The 21,558-nt window shown below is 38.6% G+C and overlaps 1 protein-coding gene across 4 annotated transcripts in view; it reads left to right on the top strand.

Moving 5' to 3' along the window:
* EBF1 (early B-cell factor 1) overlaps nt 1-21,558 on the top strand; it is a 410,481-nt gene that overhangs the window by 26,699 nt on the left and 362,224 nt on the right. The window lies entirely within an intron of this gene.

Here is a 21,558-nt window from a genome sequence, read left to right as displayed (position 1 = left end):
TTATACTGTTGGTGGCTTTAGAGATATTACTCATGACATTTATCCTTTTCATTATTTTTTTCCTTTTTGGTTTGACAAAGTAGAAAATGCTGTTAGCCAATCTTGGTCTCTTAAGAGAGGGGTACTTGGAAAAGCAGCTGAAACCCTGGTTATCTGCATGAGTCCCAACATACGTTTATTTGCTGGCTGTTGCCACTGTCTCCCATGAACTGTCTTTTCAAGCAGCGATGCCAGCTGATATGCAAAACCCCACTTAGCTATTTTTATTTGCATCTGAGTTTTCAGAATTTATTTGTCCTTCAGTCTGCCAAAGGTTTTTAATGCTCCAGTCCTGTCTGTGCTGATATGTGAAACTTCCATTTTTAACAAGAGAATAACAACAGGAAAAGAACTTACACAAGGAAGGGCGAAATAGAAAAGATTTTTCAATTCCATAAAATTGCTGCAAAGGAAAAAAAATGATGGCAACTGTGTTTGAATTTCATAGTTTCCATTTTGATTCTATATTACCGATTGCATAATATCTGTGTTACGTGCTTAGGGTTTGATTTGCTTTCAGATTTATGGATGAGAATCCCTGCATATTTTGTAAAAATAGGTTATGGGGCCTGCATTCAGTAGCAGGAGTAACTGTTTTTACAAGATGCATCCAATTTGCAATTATAGGACTGAGGGTACAGGCAATCCTTGTGTTAGGATTTAGCATAGTTTTAACACGCAGTCACCTTTTGGGCACCAATAATTTTTAGCTCCCTTTGCTTGTCCTTCAGATTTTGGAAGAACAGTGCTATTTTTATCAGTCGAAAGACTTTTAGTAGTGGTTATTCAGGAAAACTATTTATAGGATTGATAGAAGAGGCTTTATGGTCATACGGCAGTGGTGCAGGATAAGCTATTTCTGTGTTAAATTTTGGCAGTATTATTTGCTGCCAGTGGTTTGCTGCAAGTGGTCAGCTTGGCATAGTCTATCAAAAAAGTGGAATTAACAAAATCAGCAGTTAAATACTGTGATTTAGAAAATGTGTTTCTGCTTCATTTATGATAGCATGCAACATAGTCAGAAAAATATGACCCCAACTCTTTTTACAATTATGACAATTTGTCAAGTCGCTTCAAAAACGTTTGGAAGGAAATTTTTGTAAATGGATGATGTGTGCATCTTGAGTTGACTGCCTGGTTGTGTTTCTGTTTAATGCCAAATTGTTTGATTAAGAATTATAAAAACCAGCCTGTGTGCAAGGATCTAGATATTTGGAATATATAGACATGGGAAAAGTCAAATGTGTTGTGTTTAATAGCTGATGACCAGGAACTAATAACAGCAGATTTCATTATCGTTGAGGTAAAGGGCTATGTGTGGTAATTATTGTTAAAGTAAAAAGCCAAAAATGACTTGCAGTTATTGGATTAAGTTGGAGATTGATTTAACATATTCACATAGTAACTCATATTTGAATTTAAAAGGTTTGCAATAAAGTTCATGTTTAGAAATTGAATAAATTGTAGTTTTATTACCACATCGGATATCCTTGTGTCCTAACCTTTTTCCTTGGAGTTATCTTAGTTCAATAAATAAAACCTCATTAGACTATTCCCATTTCAACAAGTTTATTAAATTTTGCAGGAGTAATTAGCATAAGCTGTGCTAATTTTTCTGGAAGACTAATGAGGGAGGTTCTTAATTAGGTTTACTTTGTAAGAATCAGAAAAGATGATAATGACAAAAGTCACCTAGGGTACTCTGAGTTGGGAACCCAGATTTTCTGAATTCATATAAAAATCTTCCATTTTCTATGTGGAAACTTCTTTATAAATGCTTGAACTGAATATATTAAGTGTGCAGACTAGACTCTTACTCCTTATCTTGTTAGTTAGGATTACTGTTCATTCTAGATTTGCTTCACAAAACTCTTTATTTTTCTACCCTGGCTCACTAAACTTTCTTTGAGCAATGACATGGATGAATACAGATGGGTCTTACAAAAACATTTCTTTCTCTGAATTATGCTATAGGATTCCTTTCACACAGAGCTTTAAAGTTTCCAGCCAGATTTGTGCTGCTAACTTCCAGTAGGGTGGGATAGGGGGATGGCTCAATATTTGTTTGTTTGGTTTTTCAATTTAAGATCAGTGTGATTGATGAAATAGTTGGACTGCTAAATAAAGGGAGAAAAGAAGAGCCCAATTCTTCATTTCCTTGCACTGTGGATTTTGAGAATTGACAAGTGGACTTTTTTCTTTTAATAGATAGAAATAATAAAGGATGAAATTCCTCCTCAAATTACTTTCTTGGTCTTGTGTGAATTTAGACATAGCCCTTTTGGGATGTAATGCGGCTCAAGTGATCCACAAGTTTGAGTTCTTCATAACCAGTACTAAAAACGTGGATTTTTAAAGCCTGTCAACTAATATACCTCTAAAGATTTTGGGCTTGCTTATTGCAGCTTAATAGATTGGTCTTTCTTTTCCATTTTATAAGAATCTCTGTATCTACTTTGGAGCTGTAAGCCCTGACATGCAACATTTAAAAAAAGCATACCAATTTTGTAACATGAAGAATTTAGCCTGTTTGGAACTAGTTCTTCAGGCCACACTTACCCAAGAGTCTCCTAAAAAGAAAAAATAGTGTGTACTTGTTTCTTTCCAGAATTTTCTAAAGATCTTTGACATCTAGTTCACTTTCACTTCGGTAACACTAAATGGATTTGCTTTATGATTGTTGTCTGAAATAGAATTCAGAACGAAAATATTGGAATGGCCATTTTACCTGCATCAGGGTTGTTCATAAAAACATTTTTTTTGATTCATTCTTCATCTTAGAGGTTTGAGTGCTGTGATAAGACTTTTCAGAAAAGTGCAGTGTTGCCTTAACACCGAGCTAATTTCTTGATTAAACTGATCCTGGTATATATATGTAACATATATGTTCATCTGTATAACAGAAAAACTATGGTAAAACGTTAGAATTAGGATGTAGTATTTTTTTTTTTTTAACCATTGAGCAGGGTGGGCTATATTCTAATTCCTATATCTGCAGTCCTAAGATTGTGAAGGCATCACGGCCCCTTGACCACAAATGATTTTTTTGTCTTTTATCATCAGACTTAAATCCAAAAATGCGCTAAAATTTCTTTATCTTCTGTGAAAAGAAAGTCCTCAATTAACATGAACATAAGCATACTTTTATTAAAGTTGCAGATGAGACTTTTAGTCAGAGTTTCATGGCTTTATTTCATTGACCTTTCAACTTATTATTTTGGTGTTCATCTAGTTTTCAGAAGGACCAACCACTAAACATAATCACTCTGTAAGGTACACAAATAGCTATCTAGAGCTCGAAGACCCAGAGGTATAAATGCATTTCCTAGAGTTCTGATATGCCTTTTATATCACCTGATTTCCTAACTTTGAATGCCCCATTAAAATAAAAAGACGAGGAATTCATTCTTTAAAATTGCTGCAGGCAGGATAATTGCTGTCCTCTTGGTTGGTTTGAGAGGTTTGCGTTTTTTCCAAAAGTGAAAAGCCAGCGCTGACACTGAGCGTGAATTTATGGTTGTTTATTAATCCTACCATATTTAAACATTTGTTTTCTCAGTGGGAATTCATATGTGATTATTAGCGATGAGACTTATGTGAGAGACTATCATTCTAAATTTTATCACATCTCAGATACCATTCTGAATAGGAGATGAGCCCGTACATTTGTATGCAGTTTCCTACCATGATAAGAAAGTAACGAATACAATCAGTTAATAGCAGTCTATATTCCATTTGCTATCAGCTATTCCCAAATATACAGCCAGGATACATTCAAATGGATTTCAAGTATGCTGACAGTATATCATAATGCAAAGCACTTTTATACAGTATAATACTACTACAGACACTGTATAATGAACAACTGTAGCTTTCCTGTAAAGGAAATAATGGCAGCAACTTCCAAGAAATGTATTTAAGGGAGCTTTGGAGAATCAGTAGTGCATATGTGTTACTGGCCTGGGTGTCAGCCCATGGTGTGGGGTTTTAATCCTGTGTCATCATAACTTTGTAACAGTTCTGGAAAAATACAGAGAAGCTGAACAAAGTCCCTTGTGTGTCATCTAACAACGTTGCACAGTCATTTTGTGATGAGAATATATCACTATATTAAATATGCTTTTGCTTTTCTAAAAGAAATTGCTTAGACTAGGAAAAAAACCCAAACCCTCCTAAAGTGCAACTCAGTTCTCCAGTGATAAATTTACCTTGGTTTTCCTTACCGCTCACACCTGACCAGACTCTAATAAAAATTGACAGATTTTAAAAACTCCATTTAGAAGCTTCTGCATGTAGTGAGATTTTGGTCATTTTAATTTGCATTAAGTATTATCTGAAAAAGACCATCTTTTTCCTTCTCTCTCACCTACTGTCTCATCCCTCCCTTTACAAACTGTGTAATTGTATACCATCCATGATAATATAAAAGTGACCTAAATACTCCAATTGCAATCAATGAAAAATGGTGAACATTACAGGTTTGTCTTTGATTGCGTGTTGCCTTTAAAGGTATGGGTAGATGGAGATAAATCTCCCTCTCAAACTCTCTCTCCAGTTACAAGCCTTTGTCCAAAGGTAAATGAAGGTTTTAACATTACGGTACTTATTGTAATATAATTTTAATTGCCTTAACTCTGCTAATGTGTGAAGCTGAGTGTGTGTGTGTGTGTGTGTGTGTGTGTATTTTTCATGAGGAGGGGAATAAAGCCAAAGGAAAAAAAAAAAAAAACGACCCTGCATATTTTTCATGGGGGAGACAGGGGGTCACATGTGGTAAATGATGCAAACTTAATGAAACCGGTTCTGGGGAAGAAAATGCCATTGGCGTTTCATCCACGTAATGTATATTCCACTTCCAGTGGGAATAGAGTGGTCTTCAGTGTGCTTTAGGGATTTTTATTTTTGAAGGTGAAGTGCTTGGTTCCAGTTCCAAACTTGCCTCTAAACCCTACTTGGAAAGATGTAACTAGACAAGCTGGCAAATTATATAGCTCGATCCCACACAATAACCTCCAAAATGGCCCTCGGTAACTATACCATCCCGCTAACTGTTGGAGGCACAATAGTTTTGTAATATAATATAAAGTAATAGTGTTAGCCAACACATCTTTAATAAGATATTGTTCGAGCCTTTGCCGTATGCTACAGAGCAGCCTCTCACTCGGTGGGCCTTTTGATTCCTCTCAATAAGATTATTTCAAATACTCTAATCCTGAATCATTGACATGAATACAAAAGCCTGGTGACATCTAATAGATGCCTCTTAGCTTTGCTTTTCCTCTTGTTCCTTTCCTTTTTCTTCTCTTTTTACCTGACAAAAAGCTTACAGGCACTTGGGCTCTGTCTCTCAGTAGCAGCATGGGGGGCTCCTCATGAAATATAAAGGAGGAAAAAGGACTGACGGAGGCCCGATAAGCTACAGAGTGAAGGGCCGTAGATTAAAAGTAAATGCCAGTAAATCCTGCCCTGTACACTTACTTGTCCTTTTATTGTTTTCTTTAACACTTTCCCTGCCAGGAGAGGGGGAAAAACAGAAAATAATTAAATTGCAGGCGTGTGAATTTTTAATCTGGATGTGGTCACTATACATACTGTATAGGGTTTTGGCAAGACTCTAAAATTTTGGTTCATGTCAAGGTTATGGTGGCTTTTAAAAAAATTGCCCCTTTAACATCAATATCAAAAATCTTTCAAGAACTTTTTTTTTTTTTCTTATTTGCTGCTCAATTGACCAGATATTGATACTGTTTATGTCTGTGGGGAGGTGGGTGACTAAGTCAAGGAGCCCTTCTGTGGGGCATGAACACTGGTGACATGTGTTTCCAGGTTGAAAGAACTTTTTCTTTTCTTTTTTTAATCAATGAATAGGAAATGATCAAAGTGAAAGATTAGGCTGTCTTGTTCTGTGATGGTAGCTGCTGCTTTTTCGTGTGATCCTGCTCTCTACTTGTGCCCCGAGTGTGGCCCGCACTGGACAGTGTCACTTCTTGCTCTGGTGAGACCTAGGAGGCAGAGTGTAGGTGGACAACTTTGCCAGTGGTCAGAGGTTGTCACCCTCCACCTTCTGAAAGCAGCCATGGTTTGACTAAAGCTTTTTTTTTTTTTTAACTCTTATCTATAGAGAGATAATGCTACTCACAATTTATTTATTATTGTTCAATAGAACAATAACTTCCCCCTATTTTGAATATGTTTCCCATTCATTAGTATTCTGATCCATTAGTAATATCTTAAAGCATCACTTTAAAAGATTTTTTTTAATTGGCTGCATTGGGTCTTAGCTGTGACATGTAGGATCTATTTTGCTGACCAGGGATCAAAACTGGCCCACCTGCATTGGGAGCACAGAGCCTTAGCCACTGGATCACCAGAGGAGTCCCAAAGCATCATTTTTGATGGTCTTGGATGCACTATTGGTTAAATCCTTTCACAAAATGGAGAGTTAGAGAACCCAGAACCTGTGTCAGGTTTGGTTCATTTTGCATATGCGCACGTGTGTGCACATGCACACACACACACTCACACACACTCACACACACTCACACACACTTTTACAAAGACAAAAATGAAAAATGATAAGTCTCGTTTTTATTTATTAGAAAGTTCTTTAGAAAAGAGAGTTGGTTAAATTATCTTTGAAGCTATTCAGTTTAGTCACTCAGTCGTGTTCAACTTTCTGTGACCCCATGGACTGCAGCATGCCAGGCCTCCCTGTCCATCACCAATTCCTGGAGCTTACTCAAACTCATGTCCATTGAATCGGTGATGCCATCCAACCATCTTATCCTCTGTTGTCCCCTTCTCCTCCTACCTTCAATCTTTCCCAGAATCAGGGTCTTTTCCAATGAGTCAGTTCTTTGCATCAGGTGGCCAAAGTATTGGAGTTTCATAAGCATCAGTCCTTCCAATGAATATTCAGAACTGATTTCCTTTGGGATTGAATGGTTAGATTTCCTTGCAGTCCAAAGGACTCTCAAGAGTCTTTCCAACGTGACAGTTCAAAAGCATCAATTCTTTGGCACTCAGCTTTCTTTATAGTTCAACTCTCACATCCATACATGACCACTAGTCTAGCTTTGACTAGACAGGCCTTTGTCAGCAAAGTAATGTCTCTGCTTTTTAATATACTGTCTAGGTTGCTCGTAATTTTTCTTCCAAGGAGCAAGCGTCTTTTAATTTCATGGCTGCAGTCACCATCTGCAGTGATTTTGGAGTCCCCCAAAATAAAGTCTGTCGCAGTTTCCACTGTTTCCCCATCTATTTGCCATGAAGTGATGAGACTGGATCCCATTATCTTAGTTTTCTGAATGTTGAGCTTTAAGCCAACTCTTTCACTCTCCTCTTTCACTTCAGTTCTTAAGCTCTTTAGTTCTTCGTCACTTTCTTCCATAAGGGTGGTGTCATCTGCATATCTGAGGTTATTGATATTTCCCTGACAATCTTGATTCCAGCTTGTGCATCATCCAGCCTAGCATTTCGCATGATGTACTCTGCATATAAGTTAAATAAGCAGGGTGACAATATTTAGCCTTGACGTACTCCTTTCCCGATTTGGAACCAGTCTGTTGTTCCATGTCCAGTTCCAACTGTTGCTTCCTGACCTGCATACAGATTTCTCAGGAGGCAGGTCAGGTGGTCTGTCTGGTATTCCCATCTCTTTCAGAATTTTCCACAGTTTGTTGTGATCTACACAGTCAGAGGCTTTGGTGTAGTCAATAAAGCCGAAATAGATGTTTTTCTGGAACTCTCTTGCTTTTTTGATGATCCAACGGATGTTGGCAATTTGGTCTCTGGTTCCTCTGCCTTTTCTAAATCCAGCTTGAACATCTGGAAGTTCACGGTTCACATACTGTTAAAGCCTGACTTGGAGAATTTTAAGCATTACTTTGCTGGCATATGAGATGAGTGCAATTGTTCGATAGTTTGAACATTCTTTGGGACTGGGATGAAAACTGACCTTTTCCAGTCCTGTGGCCACTGCTGAGTTTTCCAAATTTGCTGACATATTGAGTGCAGCACTTTAACAGCATCATCTTTTAGGATTTGAAATTGATCAACTAGAATTCTATGGAATTGAAGCTATTACAATGTCTAAAACCCATATTTTGCTACACAGTCTTTTTTTCCTTAAAGCCAGATTCTAGTCTCAGATGAATGGTATACATCTCAAAATGTCTTTCAGAAAATTGTGTTCTTCTTTCTGTGGCTACAGGAGTGGGAATGTCCTTTTATGGCCATCTTCATGTTTTCTTGAAGACCAGATCTGAATCCTGGCCTATGAGCACCTTAAAATAAACAATATCTCTGACCATTATGAGTTCAATAGTAAGTTACATCTGAATAGAACTTGCAAAGGTATTGGAGACCTTTAAGGTATTGTATTTCAGAGAATTCTCTTTATACAAATGTGAGGGCAGAAATTAACTCCATTTTATAGATCTGTAAACTGAGGCATACCCCTGAGGAACTTTATTTGTGGCAGAGCAAGTGATTGAAACTTCGTGTCCTAGCTCTCAGTCTGATCTTTTCCCATCTCAGTTGTTCAGTTGAAAAAATGAAAGACTGTTTTCAGTATTTTGTGCAGCCTCTTTTTCTTGATATCCACAATTCCTTTTTTCCATGAATTAATCTAAAGCTTTTTATCTAAACAGTTTCCTTGGTAGATTTGGCACTTCACTTCTGAGATTAAAAATAACAGCAATAACATAAATCAGAAAGCAACAAAATTCTGTAAAGCAATTATCCTTCAATAAAAAAATTAATTAATTAAATAGTAATAGTGTAAATTGCTGTGCCCACTGCTAGCACAGTATTTGAATTCTTGTATCCTCATTTAATTCGATGAGTAAACCATTGTGTGTTTCACTAGGGGATAAAACAGACCATAATCCAAAGAGAAATCTGGAAAAAGGCAGAGTACAATGGAAAAGGGCTACAATTTGGAGTTCATTGGCAGAAAATCAAATCCCTCCACCATTATTTCCCAGTATTTGAATCTCATGGGGTTTAATTTTTTCATCTTTGAAATGGGAAAATCATCTCAAGTTTGAAAAATTGTGTGGTTTAAAATACCTAGCACAGAGTTTGACACATATTAGGTGTTTGAAATCAGGTAGCTCTTGCAATCTGCACATAATATTCCATGTGGGTTGTTATTCTTAATGGATGCTTGCCATGGAGCTTTCTTACAAGCAGAATTACCTTATTGAAGTTAAGTCCTCTTGTTGAAGAGTTGCTCATTTTTTTCTCTCCTCGAATGTTTATTGAACATCTGCTATATGCTAGACATTGTTTTCAGGGTTGGGATATAACAGTGAATAACAGGGAACATATGGTTCCGGCTTTCCTGGTATTTTTAGTACCTCAGAGTTGAAAAAAAATTGGAATAGTAAGTGTAGAAAGCGGATTCATTTTGATATTTGGCAAAACTAATACAATTATGTAAAGTTTAAAAATAAAGTAAAATTAGAGAAAAAAAAAAAGAAATATATATATACATATATATATATTTAATAAGAGAATATTATTTCAGATCGACAGAGATCATGATGCAGAGGAAAAATGTCCCTGGGAAGAAAGTTACTTGTTAGCTCTTACTCAGTGGTATTGAACTTGGGCAAACTCCATGGTTTTATTGTACTCCTCTAAGGCAGTCTACACATTGGTTAAAATCACAGGCTGGGGAGTCAGACTGCCTGGGATCAAATCTGAGCTCTGCCAATGTTAACTTTGGGGTGCAGGCAGATCGTCTCACTTCTCCAAGCTCCAGTTTCTTCATCTGTGAGACTGGGTAGGAGTAGTAGTTCCTACTTTTTAGGGTTGTGGTGAGGAATCAGTGGGCTTCCCTGGTGGCTCAGATGGTAAAGAATCTGCCTGCAACGTGGGAGACCCAGGTTAGACTCCTGGGTCGGGAAGGTCCCCTGAAGAAGGGAATGGCAACCCACTCCAGAAGATAATGCATGGAGCGAACTTAGCACAATGCCTGGCACATAAATCACAGTCAGTAGAAGGTGGCTGTTATTTTTTTAAAAGGGCTGGAATGAAAAGCTCTCAAAGACACTTTCCAGCTCTGAAATTCTAATTTTAGTTCCCTCTTGTATTGCTGAGGCAGATAGACTCTTCAGGAAGTAGACTGTAAGCCCCAGATGGCAGTGGTGTGCATATATTGGTTGCTGCTGTGGCTCCAGCACTCAGCACAGTGGCCTCACTGCTGTGGTGTAGGTGCTCAGAGTATTTTTTTGTGAAATGAAAGAAAGAGGTAGAAGTGGAGTTGAATCTGGTGTTCTAATCTCTCTGCCTAAAGATAGGCTTGTTTTAACTACACAATAAAGTGAAAAGGCACTGCCATTAAAGAATGATGAGAAACAGAAAACGTAAGATAAAATATTAAATTTGTTACACTTAAAAATGTTAATCTTCACACGATTACCATGCAAATCCCCTCATTGCCTAACTGTTTAATTGATCAAGTAAATCACAGAGCAGACAAGTAAGTGAAAAACCCTGCTGTTGACATTCACGCAAAGTACATTTCAAGAATATATTCTGTTAACTAGTATGTCTATTACACATGATAATATAAATTTAACACACACATACACATACAGTATTCTTTGCAAGCAAGTAGATTTCAGAGAGTTCAGGGGAAAGCTCTGTTTTTGTATGGCAACTTGGTAGTCTCCCATTATTGTATCAAATGTGAAATCAGTATTAGGGTACCATAAGTTTCAGCAGTGCCTTTGTTTTATATAATGTTTGAAGACTTAAGAATTCACTGCTTTTTTTCTTTTAGGCAGGTGTAATATTGACGTGCTACTCTGGAGATTGTAGGGTTAATGAATCCCCCCCTCCCTTCAACTCCCCCCTGCCCCCTACCCCAATCCCATCATGTGCCTGGTTGACTCTGAAAGAAGGGGCTTGAAGTTGCCCACAGGGCATCCCTTTTCCCAGCCTTCTCCAAGGCCACCTGGGCAGACGGGAGCTTGCCTCCTGTCCTTAGGACACAAAATCCAATCAGTCGCCGTGTCTGCCGGTCTCCCTGACCTGCCTGTGAGCTGGAAAGAGGGAGGAGAAGCAGAGGCCGTTCATCTTTCATAGGCTGCATCTCTGTTGTGGCTTTGGGGGCTCCTGCATGTTCTTGAGGAAGGAAGTTCTCCCTTATTTTCAAGATAAGGTGTCATTCTTGAGAGCAATGTGCTGAACTAATCAGGTTAATTGGGAGGCCCTGGATTGTCTTCATTGAGCCCTTCTCTTCTTCCTGTTAAAGGCAGATAGTGCAGACAGACAGATTACACATATTTCAGTTTTCCACAAGCCTGTGAAATCTGTAGGCGTTCGGGGAATGCAGCTTCAGCCGAATGTCACTGAGGATATTGGAGCATGGGTTCTTATTTGAGCAGCATAGTGTTAAAACATAAGCTCTGCTTGTGATTGAGAGAAGTGTGCCTTCAAAGATCTGATATCTTCTCTTTTTTTCTTAATGTTGAAATAATCTTAGTGTTTCAGATCAACTGGGATGACTTTGTTGCAGAATCCAGATGGATTCCTCTCTGGCTGTTTTATTTAAGGTTGAAACTTAAAAAACAAAACCTCATCGTGACGTGCCATCATTGACAAGGAGTTTCTCGAGCTATGTTTAGATTCTCTGGCATCTGAGCCGAACACTGGGGGCTGTGGCCCTGACTCGGGGCATCTTGGCCTCCCCTTGAGCTTTGGGGTGGAGAGGAAGGAGAACTGCTTCCACCAAATTCTGCGAAAGGCGGGGATTCCTCCTCCTCCTTCACTCCAGATGATTTGTCATAGTTTAATTTTAAACACTATCATTGACTGTTCTTTCAATCCCACCTCTTTTCCTGCCCCCCCCCCTTTTTTTTTCTTGGAAGTTCCAGGAATGACTTTAATTATCTCCACAATCAAATTCTCATTCCTGCCTCTGTGAAAGTGTGTAGTCATAGATGGCAGGGATTATTTTCTTTAGCACTTGGGGATAGAGAAACCGGTTGTTTCAAAATGAGAACCAGCTGCTTCCACAGAGCCCTATTTAATGGGGAGCCACTTTGTACACAAACCTTCACTCAGGTCAGTCATTACGCCAAGCCCCGAATCAGCAGTGTTTGGTCTATCGCCCTTTATTAAATGTCGACCGAGGAGTGATTTAGCCAATAAGATAATAATAATAATAATAATTTAAAAAAACACACCCTGAGTCTTTAATTTTGCTTCTGCCGAATGAACACTTATTTAGAAGGAGCACATTTCAAACTTCCTCCTGTGGTAATTACACTGTAGACTAGTTTACCATTCCTCATCGATGCCTTGTGTGTGTGTGTGTGTGTGTGTGTGTGTGTGTGTGTGTTTGCTTGCGTGTAGCTTTAACCCTCTCTGAAACTGGAGAATAAAGTTAACCTCCTCTTTCAACATAATGTTTCATCTGACAAGCATAGTAGATAGATGAAAGGTAGATAGCCAAGGTGTGGGTCCCCTTAGTAGAAGCCATTGGAGGGCAGAGATAACTGCTATTATCAAACATCTTTTATGCCATCTGTAAAATAACGATGAGGGTGATATACCGTGTAAGTTGAGGTGTCTTTCTAGCTTGTAGAAATTGCTCTGTTGTCATACTGTGTTAATCTCTAGCAGTACCAAATTCGATTTGAAATAAGGAAAGTACTTTCACTAGTTAACTGTACAAAATACTTTTGAAGCATACAAAGAAGGGGGAAAGAAAGCATAAAAGACACATAAAACCACAGTAAATATTCACTTATGGGAATGATTTGTTTTTGAACCCGGGTTACATTTTTATCAGATAACCTAATTTGGGGACTGCAACATTTGTTAAATCATGGTTTGAAGGATTTAAAAAAAAGAGCAGCTTCATAAAGATTTCTAAAAATCTAGTTTAACCAAATTTTGTCTTGTAACAGTGAGAGATTCCATGCATTATTAATAAAAATATATGATTGTTTTAAAAAATTATGACATGCTTTTTTTACAGTAACATCAACAATGAAATAATGTGAAGAAAGGATAAAAATTTTGAAATTTATTCTCACAGGGAGTTTGATTAATAAGCTGATACATATGTTTTTACTTATTTTATTTTTAGGATTTCCATATTGAAATATGGTTTGTGGGAAATCTTGCCTAACAGTTTTTAAAATTTGTTTGTTTACCAGCTACTTTGATTATGTAGCTTTAGTTTCAGCTATAATTCTATTGTATATTTTCTGCATCTGTATTTTAAAAAAATTCTGTGGGTTTTTTAATATAAAAAAATAAATAACTGTTATATTTCCAGTCACTCAAATTTGAACTGAATTTTACTTCCTGTTTCAAAGGTCAAGGCAGGCTGACCTCAACAGCAGTGTGGAGGCTGCTGAATTATTCATATCATTGACTTTGTGTCAGCTTCCACATTTGTGGAGAGGGATGTTTTATTCATTTATCTCATTTAGGGTTCTTCTCTGCACCTGTTTCTACCATTAAGTACCCTGTAATTTGCATTTGATGCTAATTTAGTTTCATATCAGTCTGGTCCCCCCTTGTTAATTTAATTTTCTAAGACCCTTTTCATTACAGTAGAACTGTTTTCCTCTTTAAAGCAAACATCTATACAAGTAATTGTATAAACTGCCTTTTAAATAATATCTTTTAGAAGATTCCATCGTTTAATTCCTTAATTCCTATAATTAGCCACAGTTTGATTAATGTTTCAAAGGGTTAAATTAAAATGCAGAATTACTCAAATGCATACTTGAATAATTTCTTATATAGGGCAGTGTTAGTGTTTCGGTACTCTTCCTGATAATTCTCAGAACAGTATGTCTTAACAGCAGTCATTTTCTTTATTTAGAGTGCTGTTTAGTTTACTGATAGTACTTGCTTTCAAATCATGGTGCTCTCAACATTTCTTGTGAAATGTTAGTTTTTTTCTTTCATCAAAGTGGTGATAGTGGCTTAAAAATGTTCCTGCAACATTAATAATGACATACCACAAATAATCAGAGCAGAATTAGGTCTGATTTCTTGACATGTCATGGAAGTTTGGTATACTGATTTTCAGGAAACTGTGTTACATTATATGTCTGTTTCTCTTCTTCCCAAGTCTTTTTATTTCTGTCTGCTGCTCAGAGTAGATTGCCTGGGAATGTCTCAGTTTCCCAGACAGGGTGGTTTTAGCAAGCTTTTGTTTGTATCTACAAGCACCCACTGGGCTTTCTTTGCCACCCAGATATTGTAGAAACTAGGAGTAAGTTGTTTGAGGGGGCATGACTGAAATGGCTACTGTGGTTAGCGTGGCCATGTTCCTGGGTGTCCACTGGGTATTTAGAGGTAATATTAGCCAGGCATGCAGTCCCCCAATTTGGGAAGAAAAAAATGCTACCTCAGTACTTCCCTTTGTAACTATTTGGAAGGTCCTTGACATAAACATGTCAGTATTCCTTCTTGGCTCCCTTGGAGGTGGGAATTTAAAACAGGGGTGTAAATTACAAGGGCTTCTCTGGTGGCTCAGTGGTAAAGATACCACTTGCCAATGCAGGAGACTCTGGTTTGATCCCTGGGTTGGGAAGATCCTCTGGAGAAGGAAATGGCAACTCACTCCAGTATTCTTGCCTGGGAAATCCCTTGGACAGAGGAGCCTGATGGGCTACAGTCCATGGGATCACAAAAGAGTCAGACACGACTTAGCAACTAAACAACCACAGTGAGTTATGAATTCAAATTCTAAGGTACACAGAAATGATGGAGCAGGAAAATTTGGTAAGGGCTGACTGTTACTAAGAAATTAGCCCAAGCTCTACAGTGGCCCTTCTTTCCCTGGGTTAGATTGGTTTTTATCTCATGCTCGTATTCCCTGGGGATACCAAATGGTGTAGCTGCTTTGGGTTTCCAGGAGGATTTCAGGTCTATTGAAACTGGAGTTTGAAGGTGGCTTCCCTTGTTCTCTCAGTTATAAATGATTCCAGGGACTGCCACAAACAATTTTGTAATTGTGGAAAAGTGAAAGGGAATCTCGGTTTTATAGCAGACAGCTTCATCTGTCTGGTTTCAAGATAGGGCTGTGGGTAGACTGTTTCCCAGGGGTTGCCTTCAACTGGTGACATGTTGAGTGTCACTGTGAACTTTTTGCATCCTCTGGTGTATTAAGCTTGCTTTATGCTTCTGCTGATGGGCCTAAAATAACATGAAAATATCCAGCAATGAAATATAGGATCTTTATTCATTAACAAAACATGTAGTTAACTGATTCCCTCCCCTGTCCCTCATTCTTGACCCCATTTAGATATCCTTTGTAGGTTAGGCAAGTCTGTGAACTCCACCAGAAATGTCTCCTTGAGGTTTGATTAAACAGCCAACTTTAAAAACAACAAGGAATATTTGCAGAGCTCTTAAGATGGCAGGCATGGTTTTCTCACCCAACTCTGACTGATGCTGGGAATTCTACTGTTAGAGCCTCATCCTTTCAGCTAAGAGTTTTTGATCTTTACCAAAATGGCAACCCACTCCAGTATTCTTGCCTGAAGAATCCCAGGGACGGAGGAGCCTGGTGGGCTGCCGTCTATGGGGTCGCACAGAGTCAGACACAACTGACGCCACTTAGCAGCAGCAGCAGCAGCAGCAGCAGCAGCAGCAAGACAAACATAACTTGAAGAAGGCTAACACTTTAATTGTATCCCTCATTTACCTCTCTGAGGGAATGAAATAAAAATTTTACATGGGTCTGGCTCCTCTCAGTTTACATTCATACTCTTTGGCCAAAATCATTTTAGTTCCCATGGCAACCCTGTGAGATAAGCAGGGGGTTTTGTGCCCATTTCCTGGATATGAAGAATGAGTAGTTTAGCTTCATGAAGCTAATCAGTAAGTTAGCCAGGTCTCAAGGGCAGGTTTTCTGAAGAATCCAGGTTATTGTAGGAAGAGATGAGGTTTCTCTTTGAGCTGAATGAACTCTCAGAGATTCCAGTCCAGTCCCTTCGTTCTACAAATGAGAAGGCTGAAGCCAAGAGGAGCTCAGTAACATTGCCCAAAGATCTAATTAGCCTCAGCGCCAGGACCGTAAGCCAAATCCCTGGCTCTGATTCCAGTGGCTTTTCTCTGCCACCCTGGGCCATCTGGGTCCTGCTCTGCTCTCTATCTCGCTTTGTGGGAGACCCGCCTCAGGGAAGTGTGTATCTTGTATTTTCTGGATTTGGGTCCAAGGAAACCTGTGAGCTCAGTATCTCCAACAAGACCCAGCATGGTGTATCACACATATAGGGAGCACGTGTTAAATTGTTTCTAAGAAATTATAACAGTCCCGGGGAGGAGGAAGCCCAGACTACTCCCATCATATTCTATTTTTTTAAAGCTCACATATTTCATTCACTTACAACTGGGCTTGTTTATGCTGTGTCATAACACTATGCAAAAACAGCAATTTCTCTTTGTATTTGTCAGAGATATTTCATCAATAGTCATCTTTCAGCAGGAATTTTAGGAAAATTCTTTCCATTCTAGATGTCTCATCATTGGCAGGCGTCTCTACTATCTTTCTCTGGAAGGTACTGACAAACATAAATATAGAGTCTGACAATTTTCAGAGTAAGTCCTAATTTAAAAGTTACCTTATATTTAATCCTAAACAAATTTAATAAACTGTTCTTCCCGGAAATAATAATAAAGGAAATGAGGCAATATTGTAGAATATAGTTCTGAAGAAATCATAGTGAAAGGGGAAAAAAAGTACACTGAACTTCCCCCTACTCAAAGCTGCCTTTGTGGACAGTGTTTCCTGAGCAGGTTCGTCACACCCTTTGAACTGCCAAGGAGGGGCAGAAATCTGGGGTGTGGTGCTAAGCGACATTAGTAGTCCCTGGCATAATCTCAAGCTGAGTGGCAGGAGAGAAATTCCACAGGGCAAAGGGGGATTCACCTGGTAAGCTGGGGGTGGGGTGGGTTATGGGTGGCTTTGGTTCTCCTTCAGGATGTGGCGGAAGGTGGAGGCAACAAACAGCTGAGCCTCTGAATGACATGTCTATCTGGCTTGCCTAAGTGATGGGGCTGATTAGGAAGAATTTTAGGGTTTTTGTCTCAGTTCACCTATGAAACTCATGTAGACAGGAACTTAGTCTTTCCTGTGTCCACTATCTGGTCATTTAGGGCCTATGCCCTCATTTAAAAAAGATGAAAAAAGATATATCTTCTCCCCAAATTATCATAAGCAGTTTAAAAAGCTGAATTTGCTTATTCTCCCAAATATTTGGATGTTGGAACTCAGAATAATTCTGCTAAACCTATAAAAAACAATTTCATTATGGGGTATATCCTTGTTTTCATTCATGGGGGTGATGAGGACAAACACCCATTGGTTTCATTGACCTCAAGTAGGAAAAATGAGCCAGCATGTTAATTTATTCACTAAATGTTCATGAAGCACCTACTGTATGACATAAATTGTAACCCCCATCCCTTAGTGGGGACAGCCCTGGAGGTACCATGTGGCACTTCTAGGGCCCTCACTTACTAAGGACATCGAGTTCAGTGTGGAAACTCTTTTCCAGATCACCACCATTTCCAGTGAATCATTCATCTTTCTCCTGACATCACCTGGTCCCCTGGCCCATACCCAACGTAAGATTTGAAGTAATTCATTACACATCAGAGTTGGTGTAGGTTAATGCCCTACTGTGCTAATTTTTGATCTTCAAGATACCCAAAATCAAGAATATCCTTCTGTTAGGAGCCAGCATGCTTCGCTTCTATTATAGGCCTGATAAGTTAACTCACTCATGCTGAAGTCGGATTTTTCATTTATAATGAAAATGAGAAGCAACCTGGTATAGAATGCTGAACCAGGACACAGGAGACCTGGTTTTTAATACTGCCTCTGCCGTTATTTAGATATGTGAGCCTCAGCAAGTCCCTTAACTTCTTTGGGTTTCAGTTTTCCCATTTATAAAATGAGAGAATTGGACACTTAGGATCTTTAAGCTTCCTTCTCTCTCAATGGTTCTAATCCTCTATACTCCTATAAATCTGGTCATTTCTTCTATGTAACATTGAACAGTAGCCTATTATTAAACATTTACTTGGGCAGCACGTACTGTACTACAAATAGTGGCCTCACAGTTAGAATTAAACAACCAGCAATATTCTCAGCCAACTTTTATTCCTTCTTTATTACCTTGGTCCAGGTATCAGCTAAGTGATAATAAGGTAAGACAGTAAGCACAGCCCACATCTATTCCTGAGATTTATATTAAGGCAGGTGGCTCTGGGGTGAGGTCTTTAGATGATGTACCTTACAAGGCTAATTGAGTTGGTATATTTAAATTTATTGGTAGCATAACTTGGGCAAGATGGGTAAGGGATCTATAAAACAAAAATTGTAGGCTTGTAAAATGTGAGGCACGTGGACAAACACATTCATCTACATGAGATAGTTATCCCCAAAAGGCCATCAGCAGAAGCTATCTATATGACATACCAGAACTGTGTCTAACCAGATTCTGGTTTACACTCCACTTCCAGGTGAAATCAACTAAATGTTGGTATATATGTATAAAGATATATAATGAATTGCACGCAGCACATGCAGTAATTGTTAGTTGTCAGCATATCTGTATTTTGGGGAGGATACTGTCCTATAAGACCAAATAACTCTGAGTATTTTTAGACTGAAGCTATGAAATCATATGCTCGGCCAGTATCTTATGCATGTGTGTGAGAATACAGTGGGTATACCTTAAGCTTAAAGAAATTAGAATCTACAAAATCTCAAAAACTGCCTTTTTTGGTCGCTATTTGCAGATATTAGAGACTGAGAAACAAACTTTAGGATAGGAACAAGATTATATGTATCTATATCTATTTTAAAATTTGAAATTTTTGAATCCTTTCATAGAAACATTGTAATAGTTTGATGGATCCTCAAAGAAACAAAACTTATAAGTCCCATGGATAATGACTTTCTGAGAATTCCAGGTAGGCCCTCTCAGGCCTTCCTGTTTTGTGTTTGCTTGCTTTCATTTCGTATTTTATGTGTAATAAACCTTTACTTTAAGCAGGATCAATTGTTAAACCAACTACAGAGCTGAAGTATAGAACACTAATTCTATAGTAATGCCCTATAAAAACCAAAAGAAATAAGACTATTAAAAGAAATCCATATGTCTCTGGAATTTTTATTTAGGTTTATATTAGCGATAATGACCTTGGTTCCAGGGAATTCAGTAACAATTAATGACCAGCAAGGGGTCACTGGCCCCATGGTGCTTTGGGCCAGCAATCCCTTCCAACATGGACAAGAACTGGTCATTTATCCCAAGGAAGTGCCCCGAGGCAAGGTCCTTATCCTTTGCCATCTAATTATAATTTAACCTCAGCTTTTAAAGGGCCCTGAGGAGCAAAGATACAATGGGTCCATGCTTTCAGTCTTTTAAAGAGTTTATTTTTGCCATGCAATTCATAATTGAATATCATTGAAAAGAGTTGTCAAAAAAAGTTGATAATTATGTTCCTTTCATTCTGGGGTGTGTGTACTTGTTTTCTGTATCAATATCTGCTGGCTTTAAATGGTGTAGAAAGCATCTGGGTATATTCTTATATTGTGTGTGTGTGTGAGGGAGAGAGAGCTGTTAAAACACTCAATGAAAGTATAAACAGAATAAAATAAAATTTAGATTATAGGAGCCTTCAGTCGAATAAGTTTTATTTGCCACTTGGCAAGGATGTCATTCTGCAATATGTAAAATACAAAACAAGGGGTAAAGTAAAATGGCATGGTGACTGGCGTTGGCTTTTACATGTTCTATGTGTTACTGTTGTAATTACTAAAATTACTGTTGATGATGGTGATGATAATAGCTAACACTTATTAAGTCACATATTTGCTAAGGATTCTCTCATTTAATCCTTACAGTAACTCTATGTTGGGAGTATCCTTATTTCCCCCCATTTTATAGATGAGGAAACTAGGGCTCTGAGAGGTTAAATAACTTGCCCAAGGTCACCACAGCTATTAAATGCTGGAGCTGTGATGCCAGCCCTGCTGTGTCAGACCCCAAAGATCAGGGTCTTAATCATGACACCATTCTGCCTCTATTTAAAAACTAACATTTCCATTTTCTGAGCACAGTCTTTAATATATTCATTTAGGCAAATTTCCATTCTTTGCTGGCATAATCACTATTCCTTTTGTTGGCCATTGCTCCCCTGGGCTTCCCTCAAACATGGTCAGAGATGCCCTGGACTTTTTAAAGATGGAAGAAAGGCCACATGGCCTTGCATAATTTGACCGAGACAGCTGTGCAGTTGGTTGTCTCATTTAAATTACAACCACAAAAAAAGATGTGCCAAGCTTCACTGACACAAGGCTAAGGGCAGGAACACGAGACGGTTTCTTGAACCTGCCCTGGGTTACTGCCAAAGGTAAGCAGCCACGCTCAGCAGGGTCTCACGGACCACTGAAGAAGCAGTAAGCTTCACTAAAACAATTATCCATCCCTGGGCCTCTTCTAAAGGTTTGATGCTCCAAATTCTCAGGGTAAAGGACTGGTCCGGCTCTTAGTTCTAGCTTGGAATGGCTGACCTAGGCAGGATCTTGAAGACAATTCATCTGAACGTTGGGGAGAAAAACAAAGATAGGAGATTTAAAAGGTTGATATTGCAAAGGATCATCCAGACAGTCTGTGGCTCAGATTTAGAGAAACCCCAAGCTGATTTGATGAAGGCAGAACATTGTAACCACAGAGCACTGAGGTATTCATGAGACCTGACAAGCCTACTTTTAATACAGAATCTGGTACAAAGTTTCATGTGTATATTTTTGCTGTGGTTTTTTTCCTGTATCTTTTGGAATTAACTCTGATAGTCCAAAGGGTAGCTTTCATGTGCACTGTTTCCCTCTTTGCTTTGAGATGGTTTAGAAACTTCTCCAGTGTTGCGTGAAGCAATAAACCTGTGTCTACCAGATACACGATTTCTTCTTTTATTGGTGGAATTTTTACAAAATACATTTTTTCCCTGTTAGATATTTTTAAACATCAGTTTCTTTGTTTTCTTTCTCACCTTTCCAAAACTTCATTCATGGAAGATGCTTCCCGAATCAGAGTGGCTTTTATTAAAATTATGTCTTTTGGAAACAAACATGTTAAGTCTTCCAGGAAAAGTTCATGATAGTGATATCGTTTTTTTTTTTCCTCTTGCATGTAAGGGTATTATGAGTGTGTGTATGTGTGCACACACACGCGCGCCCTGTAGGTTTACGTAAGCATATGTGCATAGAATAGCTTTTCTACTGCAGCTTTTAATGACAAAAGAACGCATTTTGAGACTAGTGGGTTTTTAACTAATTATGATGAAAGGGAGGTGGTCGAGATGACCTCCCCCCCCCCGCCCCCCATCCAGAAAAAAATTCCTGATACAACAAAATGAACGAGGACAAGCAGCATGTGTTCCGCTGCCGGTGCCCGGGCACCTCTGTGAATGGAGATGGGCTCCAGGGAGGCCCGGAGCGGGAGCGCGCGGAGCAGTCTC

This window comes from Bison bison, unplaced genomic scaffold (genome assembly GCF_000754665.1).
Source record: "Bison bison bison isolate TAMUID 2011002044 unplaced genomic scaffold, Bison_UMD1.0 scf7180017864363, whole genome shotgun sequence".
NCBI lineage: Eukaryota > Metazoa > Chordata > Mammalia > Artiodactyla > Bovidae > Bison > Bison bison.
This window is presented reverse-complemented; position numbering and strand designations above follow the sequence as displayed.